Consider the following 18564-nt stretch of genomic DNA (forward strand, 5'->3'; position numbering starts at 1 on the left):
AAATTGACTGCTTTTTTCTTTGTCAAAACAGGAAGACATGCCTAGCTAATCTAGAAAGTCAGCAAGTTTTAGCACTTGTGAAGTCTTACCCAATAGGTTAATTCATCCTTCAGAAAATGTGCCATAACCTCAGTACCACAGAGGCACCATTTCACTGGAAGTGTCACAAAAGTTTTCACCAATATATATTTTTTAAATCACTAGAAAGTGTGATATTTCTGGTTTGTTTTCCTGAGTGTCTATAACACTGATTTGCTTAAAATTAAATTTGCAGCTGCCTTGAGCTCTATCTCCTTCAAATGTACGACTAAATACGGTTCTGCCTTTTTAACTCTTCCAAATAGAAATGCAACCATGTAGTGACATCTTTTTTTGGTCTGGTTTGCAACACTTGAGATTTGCCTCTGGTTTCAAAGGGGTGGGGAGCTGCTCTGCTCCCATTGCTGGGATGCTAAGTCTGAAGTCTAATTATGCCATTTTCATATTTCCTGGTTGTTCACTGCTTTGCTGCTGATAAATTTAGCAAAAATCTCCAGCTGTGCTGAGACTGTGGAAGCAGTTGAAGCATGGGGTTAGAGCTTGAATAGAGCATAGCCTCTTATTTTCTAGTCTGTCTGACTCTGATAGCTACTCAAACTATCTGTATGCTTTCTACCGTAGCTTTTTTTCAGTGGTAACTTTAATCAATAGATTTTTTTTCTTTTTTTTTTTTATGAAAACATCTTTGTTATTTCCAAGAAGTTTTTACTTCACCACTGGTCAAATTGTGTACGTTTCCTAGGAAAGATCTGCAGTTGCTACAATCAGAAAGGCAAAGACAAAGGTAACAAAATGGGATTTTGTTTACTAAATGTGTAGGATGTGTCCAGGAATGACTCATATTCAAGCTTAAAATGCAAATTCTTGTTAGTCCTTCTTTTAATTATTTGAAAGAAAGACTTGTACAAATAGTGTGTGGTGGATTTTTTTAAACCAGTTATATTGAAAGTCAACCACAGTTGTATACTCTGGATCTCTGCACCTTCGAAAGTCAAAACCTATATAGTTCCTATATTTTTTTTTTAATAGCAATAGCATGCTTCCCTTGTCAGAGGAGGAGGACGACTTCTTCCTAAACCCATTCCTTTTGGTGCAGCACACAATAATTTTTACTGGTTCCTGGATTGGCAGGACAGCACAGGAAAGAGCGCTAAGGAGATCACCATTCCTCTCTGCTGTGAATTCAGCACTGCATGGGCAAATACACGTTAAATTGAATTTTAATCTGCTGGCAATTAAACTCTTACGTAACTCTGCCTGAGGAGTAGACAAGCCTGCACACAACTGCATGGTTAGTGTGTTGAGATGTGATCTGAGCTTGTAGGTGAGGACTTATGAGAAAGCAGAGAATTCGTAAAGCATGCTTTCTGCTGATTGCCAGAAATACATACAGATACAGTATTCTATGTAGACTGAAGCTCTTTCTCCACTACCTGCAAGTATATGTACTACCATTCTTACTGGGATCAGCACTAGCTGGAGAATGTGTTTCTGCTTTGACATAGAAAAGAATCTCTAAAGTACTACAGCTGCACCTAAGGTCCCAGAAAAGTGAGAGAAGGAGGAAAGAAAGTATGAGCCCCAAAATGTGCTTTGCAAAAGCCTGCCTACAGCAAACATGTCAAATGTTTGTGCCACAAACTGGTAGCTCTTCTGTCAACTTTTGTGTGCCATCACAAGATGATCAGTTTGAAATAATACTATAAGGGATACAGATCTTTTCCTTTTGTTATTTTTATCGGACTTATTTTCTTTTGCTTGCCCAAACTAGGCACAGTTGTCATTAGAGCTAGAAGAGCAATGCCAATCTGTATGAGCAGGGCCTTTGGGCTTTCTGTCCTTTATCTGGAGAATGGCATATCAGTATGAGATGCACTGGGTTTATTTTCAGCTCTCCCACTCTCATCTCTTCTCCAGAGCTCCTTGGCTCTATTAGCAAGCTAGTCAGCAGCTCCTGTCTCCCCCCCTTGTTCTGCAATTTCACACACTCCTGCTATTTTCTGCTACCTCTGTTTCATAAAGCCTCTCCATCTTTCTCTTTTGCAGAATAACTCCTATCATGGTAAGAAAATCTTTTTACCTATTTAATACGACTATGACGAGGGTAAGTGTCGGACAATTTATATTTATGGAAAAAAGAATAAGGAAGGAAACGAAAAAAAATTAGTGCTCCCATCAAACCTGCTTTACCAGCAATCACTAAAAGTGATGCACAAGTGAATTTCTGCATGTGTGTTTTTTAAATTTTCTACTAATTTTTCAACACTTTCATTAAGACTTAAAGCCTTTATTACTGCTTCACTAGAAAGGACTGACAATATTTTAGTGTCCTGTGGAAATGTTTGGTTCTAAAGGGGCCATTCTGGGAGAAGACAAAAGAAGCGTTAATCATGCAAAGGTGTGGTGTGAGGCATAGCTTGGTTTCATGAATTTTGTTCACTAAGTGAATTTAATTTCTGGTCACAGCAATTTTTTGTGTATTGATTTCTAGCCCCCACACTTACCTGGTAAACAAGATCTTAGTTCCTGCCTTGTGTCAATAAGTCCTTTCACCTCAGGCAAATAAAATATTTTAATCTCCATTTCTTGGCAGCTTTCATGCATGGTTGCGCGCAACTCACTACATTAAGATGCTCAGTTGTAGATCTAAGGGTGGGGAAGGGAGAAGCATACAGGTGCTCCTGTCCCTATTAACTTTCATCAGCTCATTGTCCCAGGTCATACCAGCTGTTTGCAGCTGCACAGCTTTTCTATTTCCATAGGGCTACGCCAGCCTTGACTTATGCCTGCATTGCAGTCATACAAGTGACTGGACTGCAAAACAGAGAGCCGTGAACAAGTTTGACTGGGAGGTGTTTGGCCACAGCAGGGAGCTCAGGAAAGGCTAATGTGTTTTTTGGTACCCAGGCTCTTTGAAGCATCTCCAGCTGACTCTGCACTCCTGTATAGACTCTCATGCTGATATAGTGTTAGCCTTTGCGTTTTCACAACACCCTCTCTGATAGAAAGACACTACACGTAATCCTCAGGTGTAGCAATCAAGTCACCAAGAAACACAAATTTAAAACTTGGGTCTATAGGGTCAGCAAAATTCTGAATGTGGGCACCTATAGAAAATGGCCATTGCTCAGGTGCTTCCGGATTTTTATCACTATCTTTAGATATTTGCCTTTGTATGTTATTTACAAAGAAATGGAAGTTAGTAAAAATCATCCGTGTAACTTCAAAAATAGGAATAAACTCAGATTTTTCCCTAGTTTAGCCCATTAGTCCACTGTTCTTTACCATTCTTGTTAACAGATATCCTGTATAATGGATATACTAAGCATGTTAAAGAAATATACGTATGAGTGACACATACATAAGTAACACCTAGAAACAGTATATATTTCAAGTGAGTAAGAGACCAGCAGACATTGTGCCAAGATTAGGATATAACATTTTTGTGCCTATCTGAGATCTCCTTGGAGGATTTGTTCTTGAGAGTTGTGTAACACCTTTCCTTCTGCACTGACCTCTGAGATAATGTGCATCAGGAATGTATTATTATCAAGAGAACCAGGCAGCAGCCTGGGAGTTAGCACAAGGGCATATGAATAATGGTATTATTTCCAATCAGAAAATTGCTAAATTTAAATCTCTTACTGAATCTAACAGCATACTGTGCAGCTTGGCACCTTATGTAGGGTGTGTACCTACATAAAATTGTGTGGATAACAGGAAACAATTAGGCTTGAAGAGAAGGCTGGAAAAAAAATCCATGATCATGTGGAAGGGGAAACTAAATGTTTAGTGATGTTTTGTTATTTCAAAGTGCTTTTTAGTCTAACTATCCTTCCCTGAACAAAGTGAAAGGGTAAGCTGCAATATGAAAAGAACACGGATAGAAAAAATTCTTACTAGCTTGGAGCTAGTTTTTACTTTAACTGAAGTATTTCATACAAGGCAGGGTTAGCTGCTAGCAGCTGCTAGCTGTATATACCATAATGTGAAGGACTAGACTTTGCTCAACTTAAAATTATCCTCAGTTAAGCTATTGGTATGAATACCAGAATGCGGTGCAGTTGTGTGCAGCTAAACATCGGTGCTTAAAACAACCCTTACTTACGCATGTTTAACTGCCAGTGAAAGTATTGCAAACCAAGTGAAATGCTTTGAATGGGGATGGATTCCTGCTCTCAGGATACTTGTGAGTAAACATGGCATAACTGGAGCTGTCGTAAGCAGACTTGCTATTACCAGTAAGGTTGCTGTCTGTACTTAAGAATACAAAAGTAATAACATGCAAAATTAATATGATGTAAACATAATTCTAACATTTTCCAGGAGTGTCTGGCTTTGCAACTTGAGCAGTGTCTGTACAATACAGGGCTTTTCTTTTACGATAATAAATTTAATTCAGCATTTACAATGAAGAAGTTCTAAAAGTAACAATATTAATTCACTGCCAAAAAAAATAAAAATGGGGCTTTCCCATCCAAACAGCAGGAAGATGAGCCAACACTAATAATGTTAGTGGTGATTCCTGTTTTGTGTTTACATGTTGAAAAACAGGAAGCTGCCTGACATTGATTAAAAACCTCCTCTGAAAAGTTGTCATGTATGCTGTAAATCATTCAATTGAATGTATTGTCGCTAAACATATACTAAATAGGAATCAGGCTCATAAAGATGAGCAAACAAAATACTGGGTTTGCAGTGCTGTGTCTTTTTTTTTGTGGAGAAAAGAGTAATGATGTGCTCTTTTTCACAGTGCATTAACTAATTACAGACATTAAAGATGAAAAAAACACCTATTATTTCATTTAAATCTCCCCCTAACTATTGTCATCTCCGACAAACCCACTTCTTTTTAAATACAGTTTGCAAGCTCCTCTTCCTTTGTACACAGTATACTTCAGAGCAAAAAGTAACACCAAATTAAAAAATAATCACCATTGTAATTCCCTTACCTGTCTAGGCAGTGTGTATTTCCAAAAGGTCACTGGTAGGACTTGAGATGATCTGTGAATGATGCTTTTATTTACTGCAAATGTAGGTTCCCCTCTTGCTCTTGTCCACAAATCCACTTCCATAAGGCGACTCTTGTAGTGTCTGAAAAATACAGTGCAGACAGTGAGCACATACTGTGTTAGAAAGGTAGAACCACATGGATTTTATGTAAAGAGTCAAAGTAGACTCAGAAATACAGCACTGCATGAGTGAATGGTTTCTCTTTTGCTTCAATACTTCATGTACTGTGACATTATTGGTGGGGGTGGGAATGGTAATATTTCTCACAATCATGACTGGGGTTTTAGTTCTAAAGGGAAATCATGCAAGCAGTAGGCTAGCAGAAGTCACTCATTGTATGTGTGTGGAATAAACTAGTTGTCATACTTGCATCACCAAGAGAAGTCTTTTCTATGCACTGAAATCAAAACAGTCTTTGAGTTCAGTCTTAGCTTGATCGGACATCAGTACAAACCTCACTGAATAACCATTGTTATCAATATGTCCCTGGTTATACGATCACGTGTTCTTGGGACACTTGTGCCCTATTGCTATACCTGCCCATATTTGCAGCTTCCTTGAGATCAGGGCAAGCTTGCTGTGAGTGCTAAAGTAACCCAAAACAGTGAAGGAGGTATCTCAGATAATAGGTCCTTGACTGACTAAAGATTTTAAACTGTACTCAGAGTAGGATGACACTGAATCTTTCTCCGGTTCGTGTTTTCTTATCCAGGATGAGTTTCTTTGTAAGAGGCAGAAATATCCTAAGACCAGTTCAGCCAAAAAAGCTGAGGTGACAGTTCCCCTAGTCTGGGGACCAATTTTTGCTTTTTTTGTGAGGTCATCTCAGGTAAGAATGGACTGAGATTGACCAGGTAACTGAAGCACCTGACTGCTAGAAGCCTTCAGGACTACAATGTATGGAGCATGTACAAAAGATTAAATAAACTCCAACAGACTGGTCTGTTTTCATGTGGAAATCTCCGAAGTACTACTCTTGTATCTGAGGTTCCAGAAAATACTTCCCAAAACTATTGATTTGGGCAAGCATGTGATTGCTTAGGTGAATGTCACATCAAGCTACATTTTGTCAGTTCTTTGCTTTTTAGATACTAAGAACCTGTGATGAAGTAATACTGTAGTAGTAGAAGAATGACTTCTGGAGTTCCTCCTTTGTTTTGTTATGCTAGTATAGCAATAAAAGAATTTATTTTTCGCTTTTGGTTTTGATTTTAGATGTATTCCCTTGTTCCCATGCAAATGTCAGACAGAATTGCACCGTTTAATGGGTAAGAAAAGAAAGGCAACACCAGGAAAGCTGGTTTCTCACCTAAGTCTTATTGCCTGGAGTTCTAAATTAATTATCCCTCTTAAGGGAAAATGGATGTTGAATGGGGAATAAGGCACAGCTGTTGAAGGAGGGTATAAATAGGAAAAGGTTTGAGAACAGGAGAAAAGGTGCACTTTGAGCTAGAAATATGTATAAGGCAGAAAAATGTTCCTGAGTTTAGACTTTTAGGATAAATTTGGCATTAATACACTGAATATATTGATGCTTGTGCTTAGGGTTTTAAATTTTTTGGTGATTCCTTACACTGATGATAAAGCCCAGGGGAAGAGCAAAGGTACATTCTCATCAGGAGGGTCCCTAAATTGGGAGATCTGTGACCCACAAGGTCAGGGCACAACCTGGTTCACCCTGCTCTGCAGTCTGTTGTCTGTCTGGGCCTGACACAGTGCATGTGACTTCTGAGAACTGCATTCTGTGCTCAAGTTATCTTTAGGTGCATTAAATGCTAACTGGACCACTCTTGTAATGCCAGTGCCTGCCTATGCATAGCAATGCTGTATGTCTAGGAGGTCTGCATTTGCACACTTACTTGATTTCTGGTATCTTGAAATGCCATCCCTAAAGACAAGAATAAAAACATGCAGGGTTTGCAGCAGTGATTAGGCTATTGCTCTACCATGCCCAGTGTCCAGCAGAGTTTGAGGGTATGTTTAGAAACAGGCAGTTAGGAGAAATTGTCTTTTGGGGTACCTCTACCTGACTTGCATCAGTATGAGAGTTAAGTCCCAAAGGATGCATATTATATCCTATCTAAACATATCTTTGTGTTTAGATACAGTTCACTATCACTTTGACAATATCCTTGGACAATACTTTTGTTACCATATTACTCTTGTTTAAGTTTAGTCAGCACCAACAACTTAAGTCTGCATTGGTTTAACTGAACTGAATTAAAACCACCATGTGTAGACAAGCCCTGAGAATTTAGAGCAGTTTAAGCTATGTTGATGTCTTCATGAATAATGAAGCTCCTGGGATATTATTGCCCCTTTATTCATTAGGTGAGAATATTTTTTGCTTCTCTCTCCATGTCTCACTAACCATAACACCTGAATTGCTGCATAGAAACAGAATCAAAATGTAGGCCAAATGATTAGACAGATGAGCAATACTGTTTTCTTCAATTTATAGTTACCCAGATACGACAAAAACAGAAGGGAAGGCTCACAAAGAGAATTTGATCGGATTTTTTTTTCTTAAGTTGGAAAAAAAAAAAAGTATCATCTTCCAAGGCTTAAACTAGGCTATGAAAACTGTACTATGGAGTTTCATATTAACTTCTGGAAAAAAAATGGGCAAACCTCTGAAAAGTGAAACAAAATCATTTTTATACAATCAGTGTTAATGAGGCCTGACTACAGGTTGTTTCCCCTGCCTGTTACTGTTGTTACATCCCTTTTCTGCCAATATTTAACTAGAGATTCCATACACACACACACACACACACACACACAAAAATCTATTCTTTCTTCAAACACCGATTGAAGTTCCCTCTTTTATGACTTCTATGAAGTACAATTTTAGACGAGTATTTGGAATGTGCCAACTCTTTAATTAAGAGTTGCTAAAACAGGATCCCATACAAGCCCTGACAGTGTTCATTGATTGTCATGAATTAGGGTTATTTTTGTTTCAGTTGAACTCTAGATTTGTGGGGTTCCTTTTTCTTTATCAACATAGAGAACTCAAACTGTGATAAGGGCTGTTGCACAATATGGGAAAGTTTAAAAAAAAAAAATCTTAATTGTAGAATAAGGCTTCTTCAGTGAATGTGAGACTTTTTTAAAAGTGCTGAAACAACTTCAGTAGCTAGATCTGGATTTACAAAAGGTCCCTAGTACAGTGCATGCTGCAATTAGCTCTGGGTACCCTTCCACCACAGCCCTCACACAGCCACCTAGGTGTCTTCTACGGTGCTTGGAGAAAAACGTCTGAGAAAATGGTTCACAGAAGCCAGTAGGTTGAGCCATCTAAATTACCCACCTGGAAATGTGAAAGAGAAGGATGAGGCTTCTCACCTCTTGCAGCAGGAGTATTTTAGAGCATTGCATCTGGAACAACTCAAAGCCTCAAGCCTTCTCTTGGGAAAGATACTGGTTGGGAAGACGCAGCCCAGGGTTTCAGTCTACACTCAGGCTAATGCTTCGTACCTCAGTACAATCTTGGAGCTGCTCCATTTACTTCAGGCTTTCATTGATCAGCTGCGGCTGAATTAGGTTCCTGGCTCCGGAGGTGTAAATCTCACTGCTTGGCCTCATGCCTGCCACCTCTACAGTAAATTGTCTCCCGAGTATAATATAATATTGGGATGATTTGGGTTATCTATCCCAATATATAAATTCCACTCTGACTAGTATGAGTTATCAGTACCTTATGTCGCTGGCAGTCTTTTTTGCTGAAGGCACAGCGTGGTGCCAACAGATTTATCCAGGCTGATCATTAAAGGCTCTTGGCACATGAGCAGGTTCTGGAGAAAGAAACAAAAGTATTTCTGTTCTAGGGAAAGCCCTGCTCTTCCCAATTTCATGCATGGAGCCAGATCTTTGAGTGGAAAACTGCTAATGACTAGACTAGCAGATCTGTAACAATTCTGGAGGCTGAGTAAGAGAGGCAGGATAGAAAGTTTGTGTGTGTCAGGAGTAGGTGCAGAGGGCAAGAAAAATTTCAGGTACGTGGAGAAGCTTGTGGTAGAAGGTTCAGAAAGGAAATAGGAACGGAAGAGTGTACTTTTCAGTGAAGTAACTTTACTGACCAGAGAGTGCATTCAGGAAGAGGAAAAAGTACAGGAGTCTGACTTAGAACAGAAGGTGCATGAGAAATGGGGACTTTGGACCCCTTGGAAGAGTTGAATGATGCAAGAGGAGCAGGAAAAGAGAGGAAATGGAGGCAGAGGAATGCACACTGGGGATTTCTAGCTGTTCCTTTGTCTATGCCAGCTAAAGGATTATTGCTCTGGGAGCTGCTCTGCAAAGCCAGTCTGTCTAAATGCCTTCCCTGCTAAAGCTCCTGAAGATGCAAATTGAAAACCCATAGTATGTCCAAGGCCTTAATGCTATGAAAAAGGATGGTTACAGGACTGAAAAATCAATGTGAGCAGTATTGTTCTTGTTTTGTGTGGGGCAGAGGAATTGTTCAAGTCTGTAATATGCTGTTGGTGTACAAGAAGTGAAGCAGAGTGCAGGGGAAAATGCGTAAGTCCAAGAAAACTGAAAGACGCTGAAGTCTGATAGTGAGATCACAGGGCACTGAGCTAGGGAGAGCTCACCCTGGGCAGTAATAACACACCCACCCACTTTCAGAGAACAAAGACAGTTTCAATTGTCCATGAATACATGCACACTTTTCCCCATGGTAAAGGCCCTTCATGTAACTTAAATTTAAACCAGTGAAATTGGAGCAACATAAAATTAATTTATCTGGGTCCTGTTCTGTAAGCATCAATTATAACGTCTAATCTACATGAAGTGCTGCTAAGTTTAGTAACCAGCTCTTTATCATGCCGCACCCAAAAGCATTCAAATATGTTCACATTAAGAGGTAAGATCATACAAACGTTAGTTGTAGAACTATCCAAATGTTAACAGTTGCATTTTCCTCCGAAGAGTATAAACAACTATTTGATTAGAATCATAGAATATCCCGAGTTGGAAGGGACCCATAAGGATCATCAAGTCCAACTCCTGGTACCGCACAGGTCTGCCCAAAAGTTTAGACCATGTGACTAAGTGTACAGTCCAATCTCTTCTTAAATTCAGACAGGCTTGGTGCAGTGACTACTTCACTGGGGAGCCTGTTCCAGTGTGCAACCACCCTCTCGGTGAAGAACCTCTTCCTGACGTCTAGCCTAAATTTCCCCTGCCTCAGCTTAACACCATTCCCGTGGGTCCTGTCACTGGTGATAACGGAGAATAGGTCACCTGCTTCTCCACTCCCCCTCGCGAGGAAGTTGTAGACTGAGATGAGGCCCCCCCCCGCCTCCTCTTCTCCAGGCTGAACAGGCCAAGTGACCTCAGCCACTCCTCATATGTCTTCCCCTCTAGGCCCTTCACCATCTTCATCACCCTCCACTGGATACTCTCCAACAGGTTAACATCCTTTTTGTATTGTGGTGCCCAGAACTGCACACAGTACTCGAGGTGAGGCTGCACCAGCGCAGAGTAGAGTGGGACAATCACTTCCCTCGACCAAGTAGCAATGCCGTGCTTGATGCATCCTAGGATACGGTTGGGCCTCCTGGCTGCCAGGGCACGCTGCTGGCTCATATTCAACTTGCTGTCAACCACAACCCCCAGATCCCTCACTGCGGGGCTGCTCTCCAGCGTCTCGTCGCCCAGTCTGTACATATAGCCAGGGTTGCCCCATCCCAGGTGCATGACCCGGCACTTGCTTTTGTTAAACTTCATGTGGTTGGTGATCGCCCAGCTCTCCAATCTGTCCAGATCTCTCTGCAAGGCCTTTCCACCCTCATCCGAGTCCACAACTCCTCCAAGTTTGGTGTCATCAGCAAATTTGCTCAAAACACCTTCTAGTCCTACATGCAAATCATTTATAAAAACATTGAAGAGGACTGGCCCTAAAATGGAGCCTTAAGGGACCCCACTAGTGACCATAGGTTGACATGTTCAACTAATATACATTTTTTGAAGAAAAAATTCTCAATTTGATCTTTGCTTGATGGGTTAGAAAACAATATACTATCAGAAGGAATAGAAAGAATAAAGACTAGTCTTTATTTACTGCAATGATGTTGGAAATCAAGTTTTGATACTTGCTGAAAGAACCTCACTAATGGTAGAGGAAGGAGGGATGCACTGCTGTGAGCATGTAAATCATTTATGCTCTCAATTAAAAATTTACTTAACACCTACAGTTTTTACCCGAGTTTGGGGGTGGGATGGTGTTACACGCTTTCACTCTTATCTTCTACCATGTTATCTTTTCTGTCATTGTTTTCTTCTGCATCCTTTCATTCCTCTTCTTGGATTGCTTTCCTTTCTCCAGAAGCTGTCTTTGCTGGTAGTCTCCCTCTCCCTTCCTTCTCAGATTTGTGTTCAATTCTCCTGACTCTGTTTTCTCAGTTAGTCACCCTTCAATTGGCCACTCAAAACAGGCAAATAAAAATAACAACAACAAAATAAAATAAAAACAAGAGCAACAACAAAAACAACCCCAAACCTGTATTGGCTAGAAATAATGGCATATGGCCATCAGGGGTAAGAGACCACCCTAGTTATAGGCTAGGATTAGGATATTGCAGTGCTAAGCATGGTCTTCAAACTTGCCCAGGTCTCTGCTGGGGGGAGGGGGAGGGCAGGCTAGATGGCTGGAATGGTAATCAAGAACTGTAGTCTGACTCTAGGTGGCTTTTGCCACATCTAACTATGAGGTGTTGGATCACTGTAGATTGTCTAGCTATTGCATGGAATAGGTGTGCTAATTCTTTTTCTCCATTCTCTCTCATTTTGTGGGAAACCTGATGGGGCAGAAAGGTGGAAGATGTCTTCCCCTCCCCACTACTGTATGCAAGGGCCCTTGGTATATAGAGCTTTTCCCTGCCCTTGTGGGCAGCACTCAGTGCTGGGACAGTTGAACTGAATAAGGAGCCTATCTTCAGTTCACTTTGCCTTTTTCTTTCTTTAAATGATGGGGAGGATCATTTGTGAAGTATCAGATACAAAAAAAAAACAAACAAAAACTTGTTCTTCTGGTTAAGGTAATACTAAGATATCCCCAAAAGAACCTCCAAGTTGTCTTTTAATTATAAAAAATGCTATTGCTTTTCCATGAATATCTGTATGATGTCATGTGATTTTATTTAACAATTGGCAGCTGAGAAGCAATCTACCTTTCAGCTCTGTACTCTAATCTCTAACTTTGGGCTTTGTCCACCATGCCTGATGTTGGCAGGGCTGACACTGAAAAATGGGGGAGGTTTTTTTGAAATCAAATCACATTCTACAAACATATTCTTCATCCTGTTTTCTTTAAATGGAATTATACAACACCTATAGACTTGTATCAAGAAATGAATAATATGATACATAAACTTATGTCAGCAAGGATAAATAATTAAAAACAAAGGTGTGAACATGGAAGGAATAACCTAATCACTTATTTAAAGCAGTTTTAATTTTGTACAAAGGCAGAGCTGTCACATACTGTAATATGAAATATATAATGAACCCAGGCTGGGATCATGGTATGTTTTAAAGGATTTTTTTTAAAGGATTTTTTTTAGAAGGCATTTTGTATTTATAATTTAAAATAACATAGGTTTGCTTAGTCAAAACCTAGATTTACACAGTGTATTCAGAAGCACTGACCTCACAAGAGATACTAAATAGCAACATTTTCTGGCCACTAATGGACAACCTAGGAATGATGTTTTTACAGCTGTCACCTGTATGTGGAATAACTTCAACTATGTTAGTTATTATATTATTCAACTATATTATGCAGTTGTATTATATGTGACTATTATGCTATATTGGACCTCACTGGAAGCAGTATCAATGTTTTACACTATGGACTTGCTATGTAGCTGCATCACAGTAGAAAAAAACTTTAGTTGATTGATTTATTTTTTTTTAGGAACACAAGGATTATTTAGTATTTTAAGCTTTTCTTTGCCTACACTAGCAGTGTCTTGCAATCTCATTAGCTAAAATACTGTCTTCATGACTGTAATCCCCTTTGTCTCATGGGTGCCTGGTACGTGAGCCAGTTCACCATGGCAGCTTGTGGTGGAGCTCCATCTCTCAGATGTTTTTTCAGCTTCCAGCTGCCTCATCCCCCTGTAGCCCTATAAGCACTTATGCCCATGAGCCACAAAACAATATGGGCCAAATATCTTTAGTATTACAACCCTTCCATGGGATCTACAACCTCTGTAATCCATTACCAATGCCTCCCAAATTTAGCAGTGTTCCCCATCTAACTCTCTGGGAACAACTGATACTTTCCCTGTATTCACAGCTGACACACCGACTCCTAGTTTTCATTTTGAAATGTACATTTCCACCCTTCTTAGTTCTTCAGAGAAGACTGAAACCTGATGTAAAAAGGACATCATAAAATACTCCCCTCAGCCAATCACTTTATCTTTTTTGGTGTTTTGACCAATAATTTTTTAATACCTCACACGTAGTGAGGTTGTTTCTGTCTCTTCCTTTCTACCTTAAGTTCAGGACCCTACTCCTTGCTTACAACTTGGGAGGAGGCAGGAGAAAAATGACATTACTGTCAACCATTGCACAAACAGTGTCAGGAAGTAGCAGGTCGTAACAGTATGGATGATACCTTGGCATAATCACAAACCTCATTCATCATTTGGAAATCACTTGCATTTTGTAGTAGTGCATTATCCCTGCAAGAGTTGTGCTTTCATCTGGTAGTCAAAACTTATCTTGTAACCTATTTAAAAAAAAAAAATTACACTTACAGTACTGTAGTAGATGAATTGCAAACAAACAAATGAGCAAAAAAAAGACTCCAAAGCTTTCCAGATGGCTGGTTCTCACTGATGTACATTTTTTCTCTGGAGCTTCAAAACATGTTTGAATTATGAAATTTGGTGTGATTACAAGAACTTGGCAAACACTCATTAAGGTTTTAGTCTGACGAGTGATGCTATTGAGTTAGAGAACTGAAGATGAGCAATTGTTGAACTAGTGTCATGGTGTATGTGTGGTGCTGTCAGTGTAGGGTTGTAGTGGTTTTAGGTGGCAAGGTTTTGGTAGCAGGGGGCCATAGGGGTGGCTTCTGTGAGAAGAATCTAGAAGCTGCCCCATGTTAGGTAAGGGCCCTGCTGCTGATCAGAGCTGAGCCAATAAGCTATGTTGTTTTGTGTCTCTGAGAGCATATTTAAGAAAGGGAAATAAAATGCTGCACCACACAGCAGCTGGGAGAGTGAGAGGAGTGAGAAACAGCCTTGCAGGCACCAAGGTCAGCGAAGAAGGAGGGGGAGAGGTGCTCCAGGTGCCAGAGTGGAAGTCCCCTGCGGCCTGTGGTGAGGACCATGGTGAAGCAGGTTGTCCCCCTGCAGCCCATGGAGTACCACGGGGGAGCGGGGTTCCACGCTGCAGCCCGTGGAGGAGACCACGATGGAGCAGGTGGACCTGCACTGATGAAGGCTGCGGCCTGTGGAAGACCCCTGCCGGAGAAGATTCCAGGCCAAACCTGTAGCCCGTGGAGAGGAGACCACGCAGGAGCAGGTGACCTGGCAGGAGCTGCTGCCCGTGGGGGACCCAGGCTGGAGCAGTTCACTCCTGAGGGATGGACCCTGTGGTACGGACCCATATCTGGAGCAGTTCTTGAAGAGCTGCTGCCTGTGGGCAGCCCATACCACATCAGTTTGGCAAGGACTGCATCCCGTGGGAGGGACCCCACAGCACAGGGGACCAGAGTGACCGAGAAGGAGCAGCTGAGAAGCAGCGTTATAGACTGACCATAACCCCCGTTCCCCTGTGCTGCTCGGGGGGAGGAGGTGGAAGAGGGTGGATGGGGGGGGAAGGTGCTTTTGGTTTCTTTCCTTTGTTTCTCACTTCTCTAGCTTGTTAGTAATTAGCAATAAATCTTACTGTCTCCCTATGCTGAGTCTGTTTTGCCCATCACAATAATTACTGCATGATCTCCCTGTCCTTATCTCAACCCTTGAGCCCTTTTCATCGTATTTTCTCCCTGTTCCTCTTTGAGGAGGGGGAGTGAGAGAGCAGTTGTGGTGGAGCTCGGCCGCCCACCCGCGTAAAACCACCACAAGGGTGTGTGACTGATTCCCAGGCTCTTAATCCTTCAAGTGCTCTACTCTTACTGTCTCCTTGGACCGAAGTCATCCTTGGCTGAATTGGTGAAACCGGTGAAATTGCACCAGTAATTTATTTGCCCAAATTCACTCGCTTAACATCCCCCATACTCTGTCCCCAGCTTCAGCTGAGGCTAGGTGACTTGATATGTGCCTTCCTCGCTCCTGGCAGTGCTTGGAGAAGGGAGGCAGCAGCTGGTGCGTACCTGGCTGTGCTCCGGCAAATCCCTCTGTGCTCCTGGGGCAGACATACTGCTCCACAAGCAGAGTCCCTTCCCCTCCTGGTGCAGAAGAAAAGGGGGGAAAGGCTGTGGTGGGTTGTCTGGGGTGGGCGAATGCAGTAGTAGCAGATGGTGGAAAGGAAAGTGAGGAGGAGTGGAGGCTGACAAGGGGGAAACACAAGCAGTACTTCTTACTGGCTATTTTGAATATGTTCTGAGGCTAGCCATGTTGAGTTTTTACTTCAGGCACTGTCTTGCACCCTCCATTCAACCAGGGATAAAGTTGGCTCACAGGAAAAGGTCTTGCCCTGTAAATGCAGGGGAGGGGAAGCACATACCTCTGAGGCAATGGTAGGGACAAAGACTGGGGATGTGCCTTTGACAATGAATCTCCACTTGAGAGAAGTAGGAACCATCATTTACGTCTCAGCTCCTTCTGTCTGCAATAACAAGAGCCTCTCTCAGTCTCCTTCAAACCCATCCAGTGTCAGCTCTTAAGGGCCAGGAGATAAAAATCTTGTTATGCAGCCTGAGGAGAAAGCCACGGCCTTCCTATGGCATGACTAACCGATACCGCTAGTAAGAACACCACATCTCATTTCTCATGCAGCTCTTTGTCCACGTGATGTTAGAAGGATGTCATTTCATCACTGGCCCGATGATGGAGATTGCTCCCCACTCCTCAGCAAGGACAGGTTGGTTACTATACCTCAAGATACAGGGTTAAGGGCAGCATTAGAATAGAGAAGAGAGGAAGCCGAAAAAGAACAGCACTGGAGTCCTTCTAGTTTAAAAAAAAAGGGGGGGGGGAATTACCCCTGGGGTCAGCAAGAGCATTAACCATTGTGTGTTGCTGCAGAGAGTCAATCCCTGTTCAACACCAGACATTAGACAAATCACTCTGAATTACTAATCTGTAGCTTAATTATTCAAGAAGAGGAGGAAATGGCAACTATTCATGGCAAAAAGAAGGAGGCAGGTAACTGCAGTTCCCTAACACGAGCCCAATGCGTTCAGGAGACCCAGGGGCTGTCCATCCTGCACTACTGTCAAAGAGGTCCCTCAAAAGAGACCTGTAAACTGGGGAATGATGCTGCTGCTGTTGCATTAATGCCACATTCTTGCTGTCCCTACCTGGTAAGTAACACACCTCACAGTGAGCACATGCATAAGTATTCAAGTGACCAACCTGTTCTGTACCTACCAAAGTGTGGTTTGATGTCTGTTCTTCAGGTTTATTGCCAAAAGACAGTTCCTTTGAGGCTCAAGCAGCGGCTGTCTTCTGCATTTGTGGACTCCTGCAGTGTGTGACCACCAGTATATGAATTAAACATAAATGCTGAAAATAAGGTGAAGAGATAAATAACAGTCTAGCTGGAGGAGGTGCACTTAAGCCTGCGCAGTGGATGTGGTGGGACTCCTTTTTAATTAGTCACTGTCCGTCAAGTCACTATCGTGCAATAACCTGCAGATGGTTCAGCAGTGGGTGGCATTAACATACTCGGCCCTCTCTGGCATGCAGGTGCCCTGCACTGTCCTTCCCATCGTCCCTCTTTGCCAGCAGATGTCCTTGTGTTTTGTCACTGTCAGGCGAGGTGAGCAAAGCACGCTTGCTGTCATACAAAACACATTTGGCTGACTCCCAGTGGGCTTACACATCTGCCCAGGGTGGGGAGGAAAGACAACTGAGTTCATTTGATGTCACTGACTTTTTGCAGAAGTACCGGACGAGAAATATGTCAAGCAGCAGAATTGAAGTATCAAAGCTCTTCAGACAATCTGCCAATTTGATTTTTGTTTGCTCTTCTATGCAGAATCACAATCCGATCACACAATGTCACTTTCAAGGGATCTCTGACACTAGTGCAGTATAGAAAGCCCCTAGGTACTCTGCATGAATGTGGACTTGCATTGTATAAATATATATAAAGATGCAGATGACATGAAGGTTGCCTGTACTTTAGTAAGACCGATGATATCATACTACAGTTTCTCAGAAGTTTTGAGAAAGAGAAGACAATCTAAGTCCTGGAAAAGAAAGAACAGGGAGGTATGTCAATGGGAGGGATACATAAAGTAATGTTACTAGTTAAGTCACTTCCTAGAAAACTTACAGGAAAATCTAGGAAGATATAGGAAATGTTTACATAGGACTGGAAGGGACCTTCTATTGCATGCACTGTCATATAATCCATGATACAAACTTAAACAAAGAAAAAAAACAAACCACAAAACAAAGGGTCTTCAGTCTTCACTGTGCCCACCATATGGCTACTAAAAAAATTTGCCTTATTTTCCACTTAAATATATTGATGGGGAATTTACTTCCACTTTTATAAGCCAATCACAAGCATTGAGGTATTAGGGTACTTGGTGTTGTTAATAACACTTGATGGGACTGAAAAGAAAGGACAGTCAACTGCTAAACTAAAAAATCAACAAGAAGAATTCATGAATTGGACTCTTTTTTTTTTTTCCTCTTTATGGTTGAATTCTTTCTTCCACCCCAAAAATCCCAAACTGAAAAATCCTTGCGTTTTTCATCAATACTTAAAGTAGAGAACTGAGTAAGCATAGATTTATTGCAGTTGATTAATATGGCTTCCTTTACAAATTCTAACAAGTAGTAGTTATTGTTTTTCTATATTTTTGATCTGTTATTTGTAATACTACATACTGTTATTTAAGCAGTGATTGTGTTGATACTCTTCAAATTTATTTGCAGGCAATGCCAAACACCTTCAGCTGGCCTAAACGCTTAGGCGGAAGTCAACTTGATTTGAAATGTGTGTTTTCTTGCCCTCTCAAACACGTTTGGGGGCACTGGGGATTTGCTTTTCTTAAGACACTAAGAAGAAATGATCTCTCAATAAGAAGGTGGAGGTACTGCTATCTTAAGATTCAAAAAATGTTGTTCAGCACTATTTTTTTTGTCATTAAAAAGGGCAAAGAAACTCAACCCCTTCCTTTTAATGTCCAAATGGAAAAAAACAATCTTATTAACAGCATTATCATGAAAGCTCTGTTTTCCTCTCTGCTGCATTACCCAGCTTCTGGAGGAACTCTTCTCCAGCCACATGTTTCTGTCCTGCTGCATTCAGAGGACATGGAGTCCAGGACTGAAGACAAATATATCACAATACAATGAGGAGATTGAGTAT

At 41.4% G+C, this 18564-nt stretch overlaps 1 long non-coding RNA gene across 2 annotated transcripts in view; it reads right to left on the minus strand.

The window, feature by feature from the left end:
* Positions 1–18024, minus strand: part of LOC310896552 — a 69068-nt gene extending 51044 nt beyond the window's left edge. For both annotated transcript variants that reach the window (XR_014581597.1, XR_014581598.1), the window contains exons 1-4: positions 16608–18024; positions 15742–15843; positions 13700–13795; positions 4992–5133 (exon numbers count right to left, since the gene is read on the minus strand). This is a non-coding gene — a long non-coding RNA (uncharacterized lncRNA). The remainder of the gene's footprint in view (positions 1–4991; positions 5134–13699; positions 13796–15741; positions 15844–16607) is intronic.
* Positions 18025–18564: the final 540 nt, after the last annotated feature.

Source organism: Anser anser, assembly GCF_964211835.1.
Source record: "Anser anser genome assembly, chromosome: 3".
Taxonomy (NCBI): Eukaryota; Metazoa; Chordata; class Aves; order Anseriformes; family Anatidae; genus Anser; species Anser anser.